This window comes from Capricornis sumatraensis, chromosome 20 (assembly GCF_032405125.1).
Source record: "Capricornis sumatraensis isolate serow.1 chromosome 20, serow.2, whole genome shotgun sequence".
In the NCBI taxonomy this organism is placed as follows: Eukaryota; Metazoa; Chordata; class Mammalia; order Artiodactyla; family Bovidae; genus Capricornis; species Capricornis sumatraensis.
Window position 1 is genome coordinate 15,046,583 of NC_091088.1, and position 22,207 is coordinate 15,068,789.

General features: G+C 41.6%; 1 protein-coding gene and 1 non-coding gene across 2 annotated transcripts in view; both read left to right on the top strand.

Annotated features, from left to right (window-relative positions):
- The window catches only part of CDH13 (cadherin 13), a 1,023,138-nt gene that overhangs the window by 97,555 nt on the left and 903,376 nt on the right, over window positions 1-22,207 (top strand). The gene's annotated exons all lie outside the window — the stretch shown is intronic.
- LOC138097266 (U6 spliceosomal RNA) lies at window positions 923-1,029 on the top strand. The gene has a single exon (XR_011146466.1). It is a non-coding gene; the product is annotated as a U6 spliceosomal RNA (small nuclear RNA).

Sequence of the window (22,207 nt, forward strand, 5' to 3'; positions counted from 1 at the left end):
TACAGAGTGAAGTAAGACAGAAAGAAAAACACCAATACAGGAGACTAACACATATATATGGAATTTAGAAACATGGTAACGATAACCCTGTATGCGAGACAGCAAAAGAGACATAGATGTATAGAACAGTCTTTTGGACTCTATGGGAGACGAAGAGGGTGGGATGATTTTGGAGAATGCCATTGAAACATGTATACTATCATGTAAGAAACGAATCGCCAGTCTAGGTTCGATGCAGGATGCAGGATACAGGATGCTTGGGGCTGGTGCACTGGAATGACCCAGGGAGATGGTATGAGGAGGGAGATGGGAGGGGGTTTCAGGATGGGGGACACGTGTACACCTGTGGAGGATTCATGTTGATGTATGGCAAAACCAATACAGTATTGTAAAGTAAAATAAAGTAAAAAAAAAAAAAAAAGAAATAAAAATGGCCATAGCACAAGTAGATATGTTCAGTCTTACTAATAATTAGATGAACTATAAGGGAACAAACTGAAGTTGCAGGAGATGCCATTTTTATTTTTCAGATTGGTGGTTATGTTTTTAAAAGCTAAAGCATAGTTTGTAAGGATATGGATGTCTGGAATTGCTTATGAGAGTTTTAATGACAGCTTTTTAGAGATTTTTATTATGTTTCAAAATACTTAACAATATTCATATGTGTTGACTCAAAATAGACATCAAATAATGTATCAAATGGAAATAGAGATGTGAAAAATTTTTATATAGAGTCATTGATTGTGGCATCATTTATAATAGGGAAAAATAGAATATTCTAAATTTATAATAATATGAGATGGGGTAGATAAATCACAGTGTACATAAAACACTGGCCTAGAAAATCTGCAGTTATTAAGAGAGATAGTTAATAAAATGGGATAAATGTTTACTACAGATTTTCCAATAGATAAATTAGGTTGTGCTCGCTTCGGCAGCACATATACTAAAATTGGAATGATACAGAGAAGATTAGCATAGCCCCTGCGCAAGGATGACACGCAAATTCGTGAAGCGTTCCATATTTTTCTTAGAAAAGTACAATTTTCCAAAACTGAACCAGGAAGAAATAGAAAATCTTAACAGACCCATCACAAGCACGGAAATTGAAACTGTAATCAGAAATCTTCCAGCAAACAAAAGCCCAGGTCCAGACGGCTTCACAGCTGAATTCTACCAAAAATTTAGAGAAGAGCTAACACCTATCCTCCTCAAACTCTTCCAGAAAATTGCAGAGGAAGGTAAACTTCCAAACTCATTCTATGAGGCCACCATCACCCTAATACCAAAACCTGACAAAGATGTCACAAAAAAAGAAAACTACAGGCCAATATCACTGATGAACATAGATGCAAAAATCCTCAACAAAATTCTAGCAATCAGAATCCAACAACACATTAAAAAGATCATACACCATGACCAAGTGGGCTTTATCCCAGGGATGCAAGGATTCTTCAATATCCACAAATCAATCAATGTAATTCACCACATTAACAAATTGAAAAATAAAAGCCATATGATTATCTCAATAGATGCAGAGAAGGCCTTTGACAAAATTCAACATCCATTTATGATAAAAACTCTCCAGAAAGCAGGAATAGAAGGAACATACCTCAACATAATAAAAGCTATATATGACAAACCCACAGCAAACATTGTCCTCAATGGTGAAAAATTGAAAGCATTTCCCCTAAAGGCAGGAACAAGACAAGGGTGCCCACTTTCACCACTACTATTCAACATAGTTCTGGAAGTTTTGGCCACAGCAATCAGAGCAGAAAAAGAAATAAAAGGAATCCACATTGGAAAAGAAGAAGTAAAACTCTCACTGTTTGCAGATGACATGATCCTCTACATAGAAAACCCTAAAGACTCCACCAGAAAATAACTAGAGCTAATCAATGAATATAGTAAAGTTGCAGGATATAAAATCAATACCCTCTGGAGAGGGTGTGGAGAAAAGGGAACCCTCCTACACTGTTGGTGGGAATGCAAACTAGTAAAGCCACTATGGAGAACAGTGTGGAGATTCCTTAAAAAATTGCAAATAGAACTGCCTTATGACCCAGCAATCCCACTGCTGGGCATACACACCGAGGAAACCAGAATTGAAAGAGACACATGTACCCCAATGTTCATCGCAGCACTGTTTATAATAGCCAGGACATGGAAACAACCTAGATGTCCATCAGCAGATGAATGGATAAGAAAGCTGTGGTACATGTACACAATGGAGTATTACTCAGCCGTTAAAAAGAATTCATTTGAATCAGTTCTGATGAGATGGATGAAACTGGAGCCGATTATACAGAGTGAAGTAAGCCAGAAAGAAAAACACCAATACAGTATACTAACACATATATATGGAATTTAGAAAGATGGCAATGACGACCCTGTATGCAAGACAGCAAAAAAGACACAGACGTGTATAACAGACTTTTGGACTCAGAGGGAGAGGGAGAGGGTGGGATGATTTGGGAGAATGGCATTCTAACATGTATACTATTATGTAAGGATCGAATCGCCAGTCTGTGTCTGACGCAGGATACAGCATGCTTGGGGCTGGTGCATGGGGATGACCCAGAGAGATGTTATGGGGAGGGAGGTGGGAGGGGGGGTTCATGTTTGGGAACACATGTAAGAATTAAAGATTTTAAAATTAAAAAAATAAATAAATTTAATAAAAAGAATTAGGTTGTAAAATAGCATACAGAATATATTATATGATGCCAATTTTGTTAAATATAATGGGGTATTGATATTTGCATCCTATCTGAACAGAAAAGTGAACTTGAAGGAAATATAGCTAAATATTAACTGGTTACATCTAGGTGTCATAATCACAAGGTGATCTTGATTTCTTTTTGTGCTTTTGTCCAAGTTTCCAAATTTTCAGTAAAGAGCATACATAACATTTATAGTAAGTGAAAAGATCTAAAAATATTTTTCTTAACATATAATTATGATACAGTAACTTGTTAAGTGGGCTTGTGAGAACTGCAAATTATTGATTATACATAACACTTTATATGTGAGTTGTGCTACTTTTGAGCCTTTACTCTTGTTTATTTTTAGAATAGCTTTCATTTTTCTTCTATAATTAACTAAGAACTGAAATGAATTTTCTGAATAGAATAGTTCTGAATATAAATGCAAAATCTTGTTTTCTCTAATGTAATTGTACCTGAGTGAAAGTAACTGCAACAAGGACTATAAAGGAAGACAAAATAGGAATATGATGTTTAATTTCCCTTTGCATAATTGTAACTCTGAAGAACGCATGCTCTCAGCAGAAAGGTAATTTAAATTGTATCACAACAAATGCCATATTTTAAAATAGAAACTATCCATCATGCACTGAGTAAAGCTGGTAGCAACGTATAAGTCTCAAGGATATACTGAAAATTCCTCCATGAGTCTATTAAAAATAAATTGGTTGGTTTAATTCTAGCACACGCTGAAATAAAGTCTAAGTGACATAATATAATTTTTAAGTGCGTAAAATTACTAATTGTGCCTTTAGGGAAAAATGATATAAGATAACAAGAAACATTGCAAGTTTTTTATTATAAAAATATTGAGACCTTTACCATGTAAATAGAATAGTATAATAAACTCCATGTATCCATCATGGGCACTATTCTGTTTTTGGCACAATGTCTCTTTGGAGAATAATTTTTAAAATCTGAAACAATGCTGAGTACCTACTTTTTGGCTTCATCTTGTGGGAAAAACTAGTTTTGAACAAAAGTGAACATTTTAATGGTTGCAGACTACAGATTTTCCTTCCTTATGTTGGGGTTATGTCCTGATAAGCCCATCATAAATTGAGAATATCATAAGTTGGTAACATATCTAATTCACCTTACATGGCTTCCCAGTTGGCTCAGTGGTAAAGAATCTGCCTGCCAAGCTGGAGACCCGGGTTCGATCCTGGGTGGGGAAGATCCCCTGGAGAAGGAAATGACAGCCCACTCCAGCACTCTTGCCTGGGGAAACCCATGGACAGAGGAGACTGGCGGGCTACTGTCCACAGAGTTGGAAAGGGTCGGACACGATTTAGCAAGTAAACTGCAGCAACCTAACATCATAGCTTAGCCCAGCCCACCTTAAATGTGCTTAGAACACTTACATAGAATACTTCGAAAATTATATAGACTATCCAAACCGTGTAAACTAGATTTTTTATAGAACAATTTGAAATTGTTATTTTGAGTGATTGCTTTGTTTTCCAGCATATTTTAGGCACCTGTTTGAAGACAGGTGCTGTCTTAGAATGAGATGAGACAGTGAATGAGATGGCTAAGGAAAGCCACCTTTAAAGCACAAAGTTTCTCCAGCTCTTTCCTACTGGAGAGGAAGTTCTGAGTCTAGCTTCCTTTCCCACGCTTGCGCAGGCCCTTTCTCCACCCAGCTCAGCTAGCAGAGTTAAGATGGCGCCTTCTCCCAGTTTGTCTCAAGAATCACCCGTCATTTCCTCGAAAAGAGAAGCAAATACTCGGTTGGAACAATTCCCCAGAGCAAAGCAAAAGAATGACTGTGACATGAGCAATTATAGTAAACACTGAAAAATGGTGTCTATCTGGGCTCTAGTATTCTCCCCCTTGTAGTAATTTTTCACAGGTTCAACTTCCTGTGCTCCAGAGGGAATGAGCCCAAATGTGCCTTATCTGTGGGCAGCAGGAGCTTGAGCAGCAGATAGCTTCCCCTGGTTCCTAGTGATTTTTTGAAACTCAGGAGGGGAGTTTGTAAACCCTGGTTGCTCTGTCTATGCATCACCCCTATCTCTTTTCAGACATAAATCTCCAGGCTGGCTTTAGGTTACCAGGTCCTTTCTTCCTTCAACTGCCCAGCCAGCCCCCTACCCTTCAAGCTCCAAGGAGGAACTATAGCAGGGTTAGAAACACACACACACCAGAGTTGAGACAGAGATCTCCTTTCCCCACAATTGCTGGATTAAAAAGCTGTAGCAGTGATGTTTTGACTGCTTACCATGTGCTTTGCCCTGCCGTGACTGTTCTATACACATTATCTCATATAAGCCTCACCACCTAATTCATGGACTAGGTGCATTTTATCTTTGAGGTGTAGATGAGGAAACTGGGACAGATAATTTTGATTACTTGCAAGAGGTGCAGAGCCTCTAAAATGGCAGGTTGGCAGTGATGCTCACTTGAGTCATTCTAGCCTCAGAACTTGTGTCCACCAACAGGGCTGCCTCTCCCAAGACAAAAAAAAAAATAGCTATGGAGCTCACAGGCAGCATCCATGGAGTCATTCTTTTCTGGTGCAAAAAGAGTGGTGAATTTTGAAATGCTCTATTTGGGGCAAAAATGCAGTCTAGTGGCAAAGCTACAAACAGTGAAAGCCCAAATTCAAACTTGGATTCTCTAACTTTAGAGTCCACACCTTAAACCACACACTATAAAAGCTTGGTAAAACAAGAGGGTGTGGTTTTCTTAGGAAGTCACGTGGATGAGATGATGCCCTTCCAAAGACAGCAGCTTTGATTCATAAGGGTTTGGATAGAAAGTCAAGCTTCTGTGGCTTTTCCTGCCTTAACAGATTATTAAATAAAGATAAGATGTATAGCTCTGGACTGATTTTGATTTTTTGAAAGTGATTTTTCTCTGTTAATAAAGTCCCATAAAGTCAGTAATAAAGACATTACTGAAAGTCAGAAAAAGAAAATAGAAGCTAAGACCATCTATAATCCTACCATTTTGACAAAACTATATTTTTGTGCATTTCTCTGCTTGGTCTTTCCTTCAAATCTGAATGAATACTTTGCTGGGTAAAGTATTCCTACTGCTGCTGCTGCTAAGTCACTTCAGTCGTGTCCGACTCTGTGCGACCCCATAGACAGCAGCCCACCAGGCTCCGCCATCCCTGGGATTCTCCAGGCAAGAACACTGGAGTGGGTTGCCATTTCCTTCTCCAATGCATGAAAGTGAAAAGTGAAATGGAAGTCGCTCAGTCGTGTCCAACTCTTAGGGACCCCATGGACCACAGCCCACCAGGCTCCTCCATCCATGGGATTTTCCAGGCAAGAGTTACTGGAGTGGGATGCCATTGCCTTCTCCGAAAGTATTCCTAGTTGCAGGCTTTTTTTCCCCCTTTCATCACTTTGACTAAGTTGTGCCAATACTTTCTGGCCTGAAAAGTTTCTGCTTAAAAGTTAACTGAACAAGTTAATGGAGTTCCCTTGTAGGTAACTAGTTGCTTTTCTCTTGCTGGTTTAAAGAGTTTCTCTTTATCTTTAATTTTTGCTGTATTAATTATAATTTTTCTTGGTGTGGCTTTCAGCATCACAGCTGGGTTTGTGCTAAAGCCCTTGATGCTTCTCCCTGGTGTGACGTACAAGTACCAAGAGAAAATACTGGATCCCCAAACCCCGAAGGAAATTAGTCTCATTACTGCACTAAATTCGTGTTCCCATCCAGAAGAAGGCTTCAGCTGCAATTGCACATGGCAGCTAATTTACTAAATAGAGTGTGTTTTGCTTGGTATCAGCTTTTATTCTAACTTCTGGAATAAGATGATCACCTGTGTCCTTAATTGCATGTGCAACGTGACAGTCAAAATGGGCTTTGAGTAATCTCTTGGCACTGTCATCAGCAGAGAGGAAATTCTTCCCTGAGCTGAGCTTTGATTCCATGTGACAGATACCAGAGATTTTCTTCTTTTTTTTTTCTTTTTGGACGGTGACCTCAATATGAGTCAGCAATGTGATGCGTCTATAAAAAGAGAAGAGAGAGGGGGAGAGTGAGAGAGGGAAGTGGGGAGAGATACTACTCAAAACTCAATAGTGGCGTATCATGTGAAAGTGAGGCATGTTGGTCGCTGTGCTTGTCGGAATCCACCTAGAGAATTGGGGCGTATCTATTATAGAAACCTAAGTGTAAGAGATGCTTCTCTATACAGGAATAAAATGGTAGGACACCTGTGTACTAGACTTCAATTATATTTGTGTTTGCCAAGCACCTTCTCCTTTCTGCCACTGATGATTTTAAGCAATTCTACTTGAGCTTTCAAATATGTGCCTCTGTGTTCCAATAGGTATTTGTAGCAACCCAGCCAATCAGATCTCTAATCGCCTGGGCTAGGTGATTGGTCTAATGATGCATGTTTGACCCACACAGGGCAACTCAGAGTACTTTGGGGGAAGTAATTTGAAAGTTGCTGAGTATCAGCCATTTACACTCCTCTGAAATAATTAGTTCCAAAGGCTAAGTGAGCCTGTAACTGTGGGTTTCAACTTTCCTCCATATGGATATAGTGAGTTGAATTTAAAAGCCCAACAGAGACAAGAAATGGAGAATGAACAAGAGAGAGAGAAGTGAAAAGGGAGTCAAGAGAGAGATCTGATGGAGTTACTTAAGTTCCTGGATCCAGGTGTACCAAAAGTTCATGCCTGAGACTTCCCAGTTACACGCACCAATACATTCTCTATTTGTGTAAACAAAGGCAAGTTCACTTTACCTTTAGGGAGGCTTAACTTATGGAGCCTGCAAATCCCATGTATGAGGAGTTGTTTAAAGACAGAGGCAACCTTTACTGAGAAAACAATGAGGCTTGATGGTGACGGGGTGGAGTAGGAAGACTCACTTCAAGCGTGTCCAGATTTACAATGTGGGAGAAGGTGTTCTCACGTTCTTGTCATTCTGGGAGCAGGACTAGGAACAGTCATGTAAAGGCTGAGCAAGGGTGGCAGCAGTGGTAAGGCATACACACAGATGTCAGCCTGGTGGAGCCCAGGCACCCACTCTAATGCTGCCACTTTCAAACCTTGCTCAAATCAGTCAACTTTCAGACTCTGTTTCCTCATTTATGCAATGATTATGATACTCTTTGCCCCCCTTATCTCTGTGTCAAGTGGAAATGGCATATATTTATTGAGTACCTACTTTGTGTCAGGTACTATAATTGCGTTAAGGACCCAGGGCTGAACAAGGAAGACAAAATCGGTGTCTTCATAGGGCTTAGAGTCTGTAGTTGGTGGTGGCGAAATGGATTATTAATGAACGCCACAATCACGTGTGAATGTAGAATTATCACCGTGATGGGGGTGAAGGAGAAGTGTGGAGGCTGTGATAGCCTGTGGAGGGGCAGCTGACCAGTCAGGGGACACAGAAAAGGAGGTCAGGCCTGAGCTGGTACCTGAAGAGTCCAGAGGAGTTTAAGGAGTCAGGGAAATGTTCTTGGCAAAGGGAGCAACATGTGCTGATTTGCTGTGAAATGAAGGGATTAAAAAAGAAAAGGAAGCCAGAGTGGGCTGGGTTGGAGTTCCCAGAGGGGGCTTGGTGTAAATCAGGTTGGAGGGGTAGGTGTGGAACAGACTATGCAGCTTGATGGAGGCCAAACAGGGGGGTGTTTTGGTCCAATGAAAGGGAAATGGAGAGCCAAAGAGAGAGTAGGAGGGTAGGCCTGTCTACAGCATTCCTGTGGCGGGTGGAGTATGGGTTGAAGGGGGACTGAAGTGGATGTGAGGATGTACATTATTCAAGAACTATTTATAAAATTACACTGAAAAAGCACAAATGCTCTGCCAATGGATCAACCGCACCATGGTGATGACGATAAATTATCGTTGCTGTTGTCTAGTTGCTAAGTCATGTCTGACTCCTTTGCAACCCCATGGACTGTGGCCCGCCAGGTTCCTCTGTCCATGGAATTCTCTGGGCAAGAATACTGGAGTGGGTTGCCGTTTCCTACTCCAGGGCATCTTCCCAACCCAGAGATCAAACTCGAGTCTCCTGCATTGGCAGGCAAGTCCTTTACCACCGAGCCACCAGGGAAACACTGAAAAACAGCTACCTCTAAACTGAGAACTTTGTGCATAATAATATCTACTCCTCAAAAGAATACTCTGAGGTATAACCTGTTATTAAGACTGTTCCTTAGATTCGAAAACTGAACATCAGTTTGCAGCTTGCTTAAAGTCATGTATGAAGTGGAAGAACTGAGATGAGAGCCTGAATTTATGCAATTATTGTAAGTAGGTATCTCTATACCTGAGATCTCATTGTATTGTATCCATACCCTCCTGAGCCTTCTAAAACTTAATATATTTTAATGATTTGCAGAGTGGTCTAGGCCACGCCTTGACAGGAGCATTTGTTTCTTCCATCCCTCCCTCCCACCATTGCTTCCTTTCCTTCTTTTCTCTATCCTTCCCTTCTTTCCCCCTTTCTTTCCTCCCTTTGATTTCCACCATCACCTAAGATACACCAGATGCATCAGAGGTGCTCAGTGGTATATTTCCCAATGGCTGACTGAGAGAATTAATGTATGCTGAGGTAAGGGCTCCCTGTCCCTCGAAACATGGAGCTCAAGGTCAGCAGGTTTCTGTTTAGGGATTCTAGGGAGAGTACCTGGGTTCACTCAAAGATCACATTAAGAATCCTCAAGGACCTTTTATAACAAAGAGCACACTGACTCTTATCCCAAATATGTGTGTGCTTTCTGGAGGACAGAGGCTCAGCTGAGTGAATGGAGGTCACCTCCAAGACAGAGCTACTCTTGGTGGGGGTGCGGGGAGCAGAAAACAGAGATCAGAAAGCGGGTGGTTGTGGAGCAAGGGGAGTGCCTGTGGCCAGAAACAAGAAGCAAGAAACAAGCCAGGCACTGATCTAAATGAGCGGAAGTTTCCTGAACCTTCAGGAAGGATGTCTAGTCCTTAAGAGAGCTGGGCCTGAGCGTGTGTCTCCGCCAGCCTCTGTCTTTATCAGGTGGATCAATGCTCATTCTCTGTTTTTCTGGGAGCTTACGAGTTATTTCTCTCGTGGGCCTGCGTGAGAGGCCTTCTTCCACTTGCTTCCCCTCCTCAGGTCTGAGTGTTGCTAGACTAGCTCTCTGGCACACGAATAAGAAGAGTCCAAGGGCTCCCCTAAAAGCTGAGCTCAGTGCTGCTTACAGTCCTCTTAAGAAGGCTTTCAGATGGAGGACAAAGGCCTCAAACATGACTTCTGTTTCCTTGATAAGGAAAATGGGGCAATGTCTGAAAGGATGCTCACAACCGATCAGGGTTGAACAGAAGAGCAAGGAGAAATTCCCTAAGTCCTCTTGGAGCTTGTTAGCGTTGAGAATTGCAAGAGATTGGCTTAAGCTGATTCCTTTTCCCAAAAGCATAGGGGGATTTGATTTCCACTTTTCTGTTAGGGCTGCTGCTGCTGCTGCTGCTAAGCCGCATCGGTCGTGTCCGACTCTGTGTGACCCCACAGATGTACATCCTTTTGGCAAATACTTACCGAGAATTTTAATGTTAAGGTTGGTCATTTAAAACAAGGGTCTTCAAATATTTTCATTTAAACACGTAAGGGAAAGTGAAAGTCACTCAGTGGTGTCTGACTCTTTGTGACCCCATGGACTATACAGTCCATGGTATTCTCCAGGCCAGAATACTGGAGTGGGTAGCCTTTCCCTTCTCCAGGGGATCTTCCCAACCCAGGAATCGAACTCAGGTCTCTCACATTGCAGGCAGATTCTTTACCAGCTGAGCGAGAAGGGAAGCCCAAAAGCTTCAAACTATAATAGTGATAGAATGGGAGACAGTCACCAGCAATTGCAAAATTATGGTTCTGGTCCTCCTCCCAGCCAACTCAGCTTCTCCCATCCTCCTGCTTTCTGAGCATCTCTCCTGTTCACTGCTTAACTGTATGTTGTCTTGAGCACGTGTTGTTACATACAAAGCCAGCTATGTACCAACCAGTGTCCCCATGACAGACAAGAGAAAGAAAGGTATACGGTCAGGGATGGCTTTGTGGGCCTGTGACTTGTGCGGTTGCTTAGTGTCCTCTGCTCAGAAGGAGACTCTGTGTTTGGAGGTTAATTTCACCATCTTGAAATTCTTTTGTTTAAAATTTATTTATTTTTAATTGAAGGATAATTGCTATACAATATTGTGGCCTTTTTTTTCTTTTCACCCAAAATCCATATGAATCAGCTATAGGTATACATATGTCCTCTCCTCTCCCTCCCACCTCCCACCCCATCCCACCCCTCTAGGTTGTCACACAGCCCAAGTTTGAGTTCCCTGGGTCATACAGTAGAGTCCCTGTGGCTATCTATTTTACGTATTCACCATCTTGAAATTCTTAATAGATTTTTTTTCCCTTTGTCTCTGTGTTTTGTAAATGGAATCCTATGGGACACTGGAGCACGGTCTGGGGCTTGGGAGCCTCGTTTCTCTGGCCGCCCCACTTCCCGTAGCTCCCTCATTCATCTCCCTGCGCTGGGCTCTTGCCTACCTGCTCCCTGGCCCTGCCCGGGTCCCGCTGCGCTGCCCTGCCCCCGGCGAGCTCCAGGGCGAGGGTGTCCATCAGGAGTCTGTCTACTTGCGGAAGCGAAAGGCAGAGCTCCAGGTGCCTGGGAAAGCGTGACATTAAATAGCAAAGAAAAAACACTATGACAGGTTCAGAGAGAGATGGTGGAAAAAAGGAAAAGAAAATCTTTGCCTGTTTTTTGAGCAAGACACCCCGCATTTTCGTTTTATACCTGAAGTTCTACAAGAGTTATATGACCATCCCTACTCACAGCCTTTTGTTTATCACCGTGAGGGTGGGTGAGCGGGTGAGAAATGTGGGTCTACCCACATGTGAGTATAGGAAATCATTCTTCTGTCTAAAGACCCAAAAACCTGGACCCTGTAGGCCAGCATTGCTCTCCACTGGCATAGCTTGTTGGTTGTATCTGTCTCCTAGAAACATACTGGCTAAAGCACCCTCAGATAATGACCATGTCTAAACAGCTATTCCTCTAAAAACTCTGCTGCCAGATTTGGTGAAAACGAGATGCTGACTGAAATTAACAGTATGTTCCCCAGAACAGCAGCATGGGAAACAAGTTGTTATTTAGAGTATAAACTAACAAGGCAGGCCTTGACAATCGACACTCGCCCCTCCTCTCTGCCAAATCTCTTCTTGTTATGTAAATAAGATGGCCCGAGGTGTGAGAACAATGAATAGAATAATAGCTGGAAATGTAATGGAGCTAATAGTGGATTTCTCTGGACTGTCAACTTCTGTTCAAAGATCTGGCAGTGAAGGACAGAGAGCAGTATGTGGAAAGGAAGGCTTTCTTCCTGCTTTGGTGTGCTCCTGCCTGCAGGCTCCTGGTCCTCTCTCGCCCCCTTCCCTCCCCCACCACAGCCCATGTGTCTGGAACAATCTCCTCTGCAATCCCTCACTTCCTAAACAGTTTAGCTCAGAATCTTATTTTGAATAGATCTTTGCACCTTTCATGATTGGCTGATGCAAGTCTAAACTGATGGAAGCCCTAACTCTAAAACAGGTGATGTGACTTTTCCTTTTGAAAATGTCCAATTCTCAGTCATTGATCAGTTGTTTGAAAATAGCAAACACCTACTCAAACAAGCTTAAGAAAAACAGGGAATTATTGAGAGGACACAAGCTCAGGAAGTTCAGCCAGACCTTCCAAAGGACCAGAACTACAAGGCAGAATATTGGGTGTTGGAGACCCCAGAGTCCTGATTGGTAGCATGGGCCTGTTTCTGTGGCAACTACCTCCAGCATGGCTACCAACACGACATCACTTAATGCGAAGTAGAGAAGAGATGCATAGTTACACCCCATTTTAGTATTTCTATCATACCCAGGTCTCCCACATTGCAGGCGGATTCTTTACCAGCTGAGGCACCAGGGAAGCACAAGCATGCTGGAGTGAGTAGCCTACCCCTTCTCCAGCAGATATTCCTGACCCAGGAATCAAACCAGGGTCTCCTGCATTGCTGGTGGATTCTTTACCAGCCGAGCTACCAGGGAATCCCTTAGATAAAATAGAACAGCAATTTGTTGTTGTTCAGTTGCCAAGTCATGGCCAAGTCAAGTCTGACTCTGTGTAACCCCATGGACTGCAGCATGCCAGGCCTCCCTGTCCCTCACCATCTCCTGGAGTTTGCCCAAGTTTATGTCCATTGCATCAGTGATGCCACCCAACCATTTCATCCTCTGTTACCCTCCCTTCCTTCTGCGTTCAGTCTTTCCCAGCATCAGGATCTTTTCCAATGAGTTGGCTCTTCACATCAGGTGGCCAAAGTATTGGAGCTTCAGCATCAGTCCTTCCCGTGAATATTCAGGGTTGATTTCCTTTAGCATGAACTGGTTTGATCTCCTTGCTGTCCAGGGTACTCTCCAGCACCACAAGAGTCTTTTCCAGCACCACAGTTCGAAAGCATCAGTTCTTCAGTGCTCTGTTTTCTTTATGATCCAACTCTCACATCCGTACATGACTACTGGAAAGACCATAGCTTTGACTATACAGACCTTTGTCCACAAAGTGGAGTACAGACATAAGTAATCATAAGAGCAGAGATAATAATAAAATATGGTAAAGTAATTAAGAAATGATATATTTTGTGTATTTGTTGGCTTTGCTTTCAAGATAATTTGTTTAACCATAGTGCATACAATTAAATTTTTATTAACATCTATGGTTCACAAAAGTCCTGAAAATTTAATAGTCAACTCTTGGTAACAGTACATTTTGGCTCCCATATATCATTGTTTCCTTATGGGACTGGGAGGATAGCCTTTGTGAGAAGACAAAATGCAGAAGAGGCTGAGTGTGTTGAAGGAAATGACTAGCAGAAGGAGCAAATGGTCTCTCAAGTTCAGTCTCTTCACAGATATTTTATTTTGGCATAATTCAGAGTCAGTGTATAACTCTATATATAAAAAAAATTGGGATCTGTTTTTGTCTTTGTTTTTCTCTGACCCCTCTGAACATCTCTTGTCTGGTTCTTCTTCCTACCCCCTAACTGAAGGCTCTATACTCTGTCTTTGGACATCATTTATCCTTTCTGTGTTGGCAGCACTGAAGTCTAAAACGTTGGTGTCATTCCTCTGCTGAGCTTTGGGCCTATATATTTAAATTAACTATTTCCTAGACACCAACACATGGATGTCCTACCATCATCACCTTGAACTCAAGGCATCTAAAACAATTGTGTGTCTCCCTCTAAAAACATACTTCTGAATCAAGTGACTATGTTCTATAATGTGAGGTGCAACCTTTGAGCCTAGTGCCAACTTGTATCCCTTATTTGACATTGTTACCTTGGACAAGCCATTGATCTTTTTCCTGATCTCTGTTTGACAATCAGATGAATGGGATTGACTTTGAGTAATGGTCTTTATGCCGTACTTTAAGAGACCTTGATTTTGTGGGTCTGCCTCAGAAGTGGTCCAAGCAACAAGAAAAGAAAGACTCTAGTGGAGTCCTATGCACCCCACCCTCCCTTCAGCCAGGAACACTCCTCTTTCACTCTTTTTATAAGTTAAATTTCCATGAAATATTTCTTCCATGAAGCAGTTATCTGGGAAACTTTGTGAATCACCAAACTGGATGATCCGTTAGGTCCCTTACAGGTCTAAGCATTCCATGATTCTTCAGCTGGTGCTTACGTTTCTGTTGGCTTCAGAACTATTGGAATGACAGCTCAAGATTGCAGGACTGCCTGTTGCCCTCTGTAGTTCACTGCATAGGGTTAAGGGTGGGAAACTCCCCAACTTTGAATGTCATCTATAGTCACTCTAAGGCCTGACATTTGATTCTCCTTCAGGGTTCTACAAAACCCTTTTATGTCTATTTCTGCCCTAGGTCCTAAAATATAAATTTTAACATGCTATGCTTTTCCTTACCTCTCATTCCCGAATACAAATGGACGCTCATTGATAATCATCACTGAATAATGAACAGATGATGGCTGAATGAGTGACTGAATGCATACTACCAAGGAAAATTACTGTTTCGAATTCATTTCTGGGCCTGAACTTTAGGAGAGTCAATATTTGTTGCATATTAAATAAGCCAGTTGTTGAATCAAACTTTCTAACCAACTTCCCATTTTCTGAAAAAATTGTGAGAATTGTATGAGGTTCCTGAGAATTGCCATGAAAAGTGCATTTTGCTTTCCCTAATGCTAAGCATTATCAGGCAGAGACAAGGCTTTTGCACAAAAGTAGACAGTCAGCCATTCTCTCTCTATTCAGGGCTGTTGGATCAATATTTGTTATCATTTGATTTATTTATTCATTTATTTAAGTTTCTAAGCAGCTCTGCCTTTTGTTGTGATGATGATACGGCAAAATGCAAAACAGCTTCTGACAAACCTTTGCTGTCTAGACTCTCGATAATGATCTCTAAAAGCCAACTCATTTCATTTGCATCCTTTTATTAATAATACACCCCCAAACCTCTACTAGTGCTTGTCACAGTCAGTGGGTACTTCATGAGCCAAGAGAGCATAGGAGGGTATTTTTGGTTCATTATTGGGTTTCTGTAATTGAAATGACATTTTGTGAGAGCACTCCTGTATTTTAAGGGGAAACTCAAACCAATGCAGTAGTTTCCAAGTCCTCATTACTATAACATGAAAAAGAAATTTGTTAGAAGTATGTGTGTGTGTATGTGTGTGTGTGTATACACATACGCTCACACACTTACACAGGCATGCAGATACAATTGTACATTGGCATGGATAGGCCTAATAAAATGTAGGCAGTTTTCTGTTTGTTCCAAATACAGTTGGTCCTACTGGGACTCAACAGACAATTAACCACGGCCTGCAGCCCTCCTCCAACTTTCCCCCTTTCTCTGATGCTTGAGGCTTGCCCACAGGCCTCCAGGGATGTGGCTTGTGCATTCAGCCCCAAATGAAGGCTCATGGGGGCAGAGCATTTACAAGCCTTCCCTTCTGACCCTCTAGTTAGATGGTGGTGATTGCATGGAGAGAAAACCAGGGAATAACAAAGGAAACCGCTTAAGCAAGTTGTGTTCAGGAAGATTAGAGAAGGGAGTGTGCAGAAGGATTAATTTGAAGTCTCTGAGGAAGTAATTGTGTTCAAATAATAGTTTTTCTTGTAGCCACATTTTCTCAGGTTGGTCATTTCTGATGGTGCCTCCAATTTTCTAAAATCTTTTAAAACTTAGATTCTGGCTTTCTTCCTTCACTTTTCCTTATTTCTATTTTCTCATTCTGGTGCAGCATTCATCTATTCATTCATTCATGTATTCACTCAACTGAAGTTTACTGATGAGTAAGATGAATAAAACCCCTGATTTCCAAGATGTGGAGACAAAACCAAACCAAACTGCAAACCAAAGCAATTAGGGAAATTTGCTTTGGAAATTGGCTTGCAGATGGAAATCCATTGTGGCATGGCTGACCTTTAGGTATGATGGGCATTGCATGGCGTTATTGGATGTTTAGTCATTTGTTTGGATTAAATGCCTTGTTAAATATTTTGCATGCCAAAATTGTGGTAAGAGTTATGGTAGGGACATGAGTACAGTGAAGAAAACACAGAGCTAGTCATTAAAATTTTAGTAGGTCTCAGAGACAAGCAGGAAGACTTTACAGTTGGGTTGCTTCTGCTTGGGCAGAAACCAAGTCTCAGAGCCTTCGAAGTGGGGGAAGTTGCATGAGTACAGGCTGGAGGTAGTACAGCAAGTGATATTTTCAAGTTTAACCAGGTCCAGGAACTTAGTTTGAAATGTTCAGTGTTTAACCTCTATCGAGGAAAGGTTTTGATGAGGCGGCTTATAAAAATTGCATACCTTTCATATGTTACTAGGGTAGCTTGGCCAAGAACCTATTGGTTAGAGGTGGATGTATTGTCTGCCAGTTAGACATAGCCAAAAAAAAAATTAGGGAAAGAGGAGAAGGCACCATGTTCCCAAATGGACAAGTGAAAACTGATATCCTCCTGATAGGAAGAGAACTGATGTTTCACGGTAATCTCTAGTAATAACATTAACAGCCACCATTGTTGATCACTTACCACAAACCGAGCGCCCTGTGAAGTCCTTCTCATGCTCTGTCTCCCTTAACCTGCCTGGAAGCAGAGATGATTAAGCTGTAGTTTAGCAGTTCCTTGCCCCAGTCACTTAGCCTCCTCTAGCCTTAGTTTCCCCTTCTGCAAATGGAGATCACAGGAGACTTTGGGGAACATTAAATGAGACAGTGCTTATTATGTGCTTTGTATGGGGTCAAGCAGTGAGTAAATAGGTCAGTGAATATTAAAGTATTGGCTAGTATTAGCACTCCTCTCCTCCTTTCACAGATGAGGAAACAGGCTCAAGAAGACCATTCTAGATATGACCAATAGCTGAGGGCAGAACTCCCAGAAAATCACGCTCTTGTGAGCACATATTAAAACAGAGAGTCATCTGGTACTCAGACTGATGGCCAAAACAGCTCTCACCTTTGTGTGCCCATCACCCGGCCATCACTACGTGACTTCATCTGATTCTCATAAGCTTCGTGGCAGCAGAGAGTGTGGTATTTTCTACTGCTGTATCCCCCCCTGTAGCGGTTGCTAGCGCATTCTCCATTTGAGGACTGACCTTCAATTTTCCTTCTTCTTTCCCTGGCAAACTGCTTTGCATCCATCAGGAGTCACTAAGCATCAACACTCTCCTCTCCACCAGCCTTGCCAACTCTGTGGGACTCGGTGATTTTGTCTTCATTTCCCACACAAGCTCCTAGTTCATATAGTGGTAAAACCATTTTCATGATGTATTGTCGTTTTACTTCCCTGTCTGTTGCCCCGCTTGCTCAGACTTCTTTAAAATTTAGACCACTTTTTACCTCTTTCCATGCCCCTGACGCCTTGCTTAGGGTTGACTCACAGTAGGCATTTGCAGATGCTTGAATAAATGACCGTAACTACCTTCATTTGTATCTGAAAAGTTTTCTTGATATTTGAAATTCTCACCAAAACCCCCAAACACAAAGACCTTCACCATTCACCCAGAGGTTTTCAAAGAATGTTTACCTGTGTAGCACTCACTCATATGCCTGGAAGGAAGCCTTGGAGCAAAAGCAAGACCGTAGCTCTGAAAGAATTATGTCGACATTTAATTGCAAGAGATAGTTAACGCTGCCAAGAGGGCTTCCAGAACAACTTAGCTTTTGGTTTAAAGTTCAGTTTCTGAGCAATTGATCAGGTAGAAGCAATTTGACTATTATAGCTTGAATATGCAGGCTTTAGTAATGCTGTAGCATCTTAACATGTCCCTGTCAATCTGTCTTGGGACTGGAAATCTCTCTGGCAGGTGTGTGAATTCCAAGGCAATGGCTTTAACTTCGAGGATGTTTGGAGATGGTCCACATCTTTGTTATGATCCTCCAGTCTGACAAAGGCAGGAAAGACTGGACCTATGATCAGAGCAATGGTCTAGTTGGTCTGGATTTGAGGAATGTTTTTCTTGTACCAAATGAGTGAAGAGCTGAGCAAATCTGGGAGCTGATGAATACTTTCCTGGAAAATGTTTTTATTTGTTTTTTTTTTTTAAATTGAAGTGTAGTTGATTTCTGCTGTACAGCAAAGTGACTCATTTGTACTCATTTATACATTCTTTACATCTTTTTTATGTTCATTTCTATTATGATTTATCCCATGATATTGAATATATTCTTATGCTATACAGTAGGACCTTCTGGTTTACCCATTCTATATGTAATAATTTACATCAACTAACCCCAAACTCTCAATCCATTCCTCATCCACCCTCCCTCCCCTTTGGCAACCATAAGTCTGTTTTCTAGGTATATGAGTCTGTTTCTGGTTTTTTGTAGGTGGGTTCATTTGCCCCATATTTTAGATTCCATATATAAGTGATATCATATAGTATCTGTCTTTCTCTTTCTGACTGACTTTACTTAGTATGATAATCTCCAGTTGTATCCATGTTGCTGCAAATGGCACTCTTTCATTCTTGTTAATGGCTGAATAGTATCCCATTGTCTGTATGTGTGTGAGTGAGAATGTGTGTGTATATACACTCTTTGCTACGTCAGGCTTCTCTGTCCATGGGATTTCCCAGCAAGAATGCTGTAGTGGGTTGCCATTTCCTTCTCCAGAGGATCTTCCTGACCCAGGGATTAAACCGGCATCTCTTGCATTGCAGGCAGATTCTTTACCACTGAGCCACCAGGGAATGCAGATATATGTTTATATGCTTAGCAGGTGAGGGGAAGGAGGGCAGCCCAACCCTGGCCACAAGACTCTTTAGACATGATGGGATCGGCAGTTAGCTTTGGTCCTCTGCTCAGTCAGCTGTCTAAAGGGGAATGGCTGCCTTCTTATCATCTGCTGGGAGGTGGAAAGACACATTGCATTTGGGAGGTAAGCGCACCACAATCATTTGGTATTTTGTTAGTTTCATCCAGCAGAAGATTCACCATTGTTTCTTTTATGACTTTATAACAGTATGAACTAAGTAAAAAATATTTTTATTAATATTTTGGTATCATTAAAATGCTACTTGATGATCCCTGCTAGGGACCCTCTTTACAAAAATATGTCAGGTTTTATTTACAGTATTTATTATTTTATTGTATGCTAAGAACCAAACTAAAGGAGAACATACATTGTTTCCATGTAACTCTCATAGCAACCCTATGGGATGAACACTCCTATTCATGCCTCTGATGAGGCACAGAGAGTTCTGGGTGCCTAGCCAAGGTCTGGTGTTCAGAGCCAGCGCTGTCTGAACTCAGCTTTCGTATCCTTCCCACCTAGGTGTCTGCTCCTTGATAGATTATTTGAGGTCTGTTGCTTTCATAACACGATGCTGCCATAAAAATATACGGGGTAAGCTCAACTGTAACAGTGAATGAGGAGTTAGTAGGATGTAGGCATGATTAAACACCACGGAGTGGAATCAAAGATCAAATCGCCAATATCCGCTGGATCATAGAAAAAGCAGGAGAATTTCAGAAAAGCATTTACCTCTGCCTAACTGACTGTGCCTTTGAGTGTGTGAATCACAACAAACTGTGGAAAATTCTTAAAGAGATGGGAATACCAGACCACCTGACCTGCCTCCTGAGAAATCTGTATGCAGGTCAAGAAGCAACAGTTAGAACTGGACATGGAACAACAGACTGGTTACAAATTGGGAAAGGAGTACGTCAAGGGTGTGTATTGTCACCCTGCTTATTTAACTTGTATGCAGAGTACATCATGAGAAACGCTGGGCTGGATGAAACACAAGCTGGAATCAAGATTTCTCAAGGGAGAAATATCAATAACCTCATATATGCAGATGACACCACCCTTATGGCAGAAAGTAAAGAAGAACCTCTTGATGAAAGTGAAAGAGAAGAGTGAAAAAAGTTGGCTTAAAGCTCAACATTCAAAAAGCGAAGATTATGGCATCCTGTTCCATCACTTCATGGCAAATAGATAGGGAAACAATGGAAACAGTGACAGACTTTATTTTTTGGGGTTCCAAAATCTCTGCAGATGGTGACTACAGCCATGAAATTAAAAGACACTTGCTCCTTGGAAGAAAATCTATGACCAACCTAGACAGCATATTAAAAAGGAGAGACATTATTTTGCAGATAAAGGTCCATCTAGTCAAAGCTATGGTTTTTCCAGTAGTCATGTATGGATGTGAGAGTTGGACCATATAGAAAGCTGAGCGCCAAAGAATTGATGCTTTTGAACTGTGGGTTAGAAGACTCTTGAGAATCCCTTGGACTGAAGGAGATCCAACCAATAAATCCTAAAGGAAATCAGTCCTGAATATTGATTGGAAGGACTGATGCTGAAGCTGAAGCTCCAATACTTTGGCTATCTGATATGAAAAACTGATTTCTTAGGAAAGTCCCTGATGTTGGGAAAGATTGAAGGTAGGAGGAGAAGGGGATGACAGAGCATGAGATGGTTGGATGGCATCACCAGCTCAATGGGCATTAGTTTGAGTAAGCTCTGGGAGTTGGTGATGGACAGGGAAGCCTGGCATGCTGCAGTCCACAGGGTCGCAAAGAGTTGGACACAAGTGAGCGACTGAACTGACTAACTGCAAACTTCCAAAACGTACTTTATTCATCCCTTGCTTCGTATCTCAACGGCTTCCATTTGTTTAAGTTAGTGTTTTCCAAGTTGCATTGTCATGAACAGAATGTGACATAGTTTTGAAGGGGAAGGATGAGAATGGCTCAAAGCTGTGAAATTTGGAGTGATGCCTGTAAGTTTTTCCTCCTGCTTATCTGATTATACATATTTATTTATATAAACACTGATATATAAACCCTAGCAGGAAAAAATGAAAATACAAAAATTTTTGATAACAAGAAAAATGGCTTCTGTTTACACTGAGTTCTCACAGGTCAGATATGCATTGAGGGTACAGAGCTAAGAGACAGAGAAAAATGACTATCTGAACACTTGAAAGGCTCGTTGCATTTTTGTACGGGGTGTGTCAAGGGGAGTTGAAAAGTGAAACCACAAGTCAGCGGCAGGAAGGGAAGCAGCTGGCAGTGGGACTCGTTGTGGGGTGGGATTTCCCTTCTGTCCCGCTGCTGACCTGCACCTCAGACTTCACCCTGCCTCTCTGTCTTTTCCCCAAGACAAAACGAGAGTTTTGAATGCAGTGATCACTAAGCTTCTCTCTCTGCTCCAAAGATATTCTGATTCTCAAGATTTCTAAGAGTTCTGTGGCACTAGAATTGATTACCTTTTCATTGTTAGCGACTTTGTAAAAAGAAAATTATTCAAGCTTGTATTTTTTGGCACAAAATTTACCCATGACTTTTCTAAAATATTATCTTTTAATGCACACAGTTCTCAAGCACTAAAGCTAACTGGAACTACCACAGAGTATTAACAGAAAATATATATGAAAGGATGCTATTTAATAAACCCCTAAGTCCATAATTCTAATAATGCAAATCAACTTTAATTTTCCACTAATTAGAAGCCAGACTGTCAGCTTTACCTCTTTTATCTGCAGCTCCTCCTGTCTTGGGCTGCTCAGTGATGGCCATGCTCCTGGCCGGGTCATTTCTTCCAAGTCTACTGATTAAAGTCTCCCAGCCAAACAGTAGTAGGCTGGACTTGAGGGAGGGATTCCCTGGCAAGCGGTGAACAAAGACTTGGGGACTAAAAGCAAAGACCATTTATGTTGCAAAAAGAAGAGAGTTCAGTTCTCTTTGTGTCTGTTTTTATATATCTCACTAATCAGCAGGCTGTCACTCTTGGAGAGGCCCTGAGTGGCTTGGGTGGGCATTCTCTTCATTATCCAGCCATTGTCATGGCGTGATTAAAGCGGAGGAAAAATGTTTATCTCCAGCACTCTCCTGGAGGTACATGGACTGCTCTAAAATTGAAAGAACAAAGCAGGATGTTCCTGGTACAGCTGTGTAGAAAATAACCTTGGCATTTGTAGATTG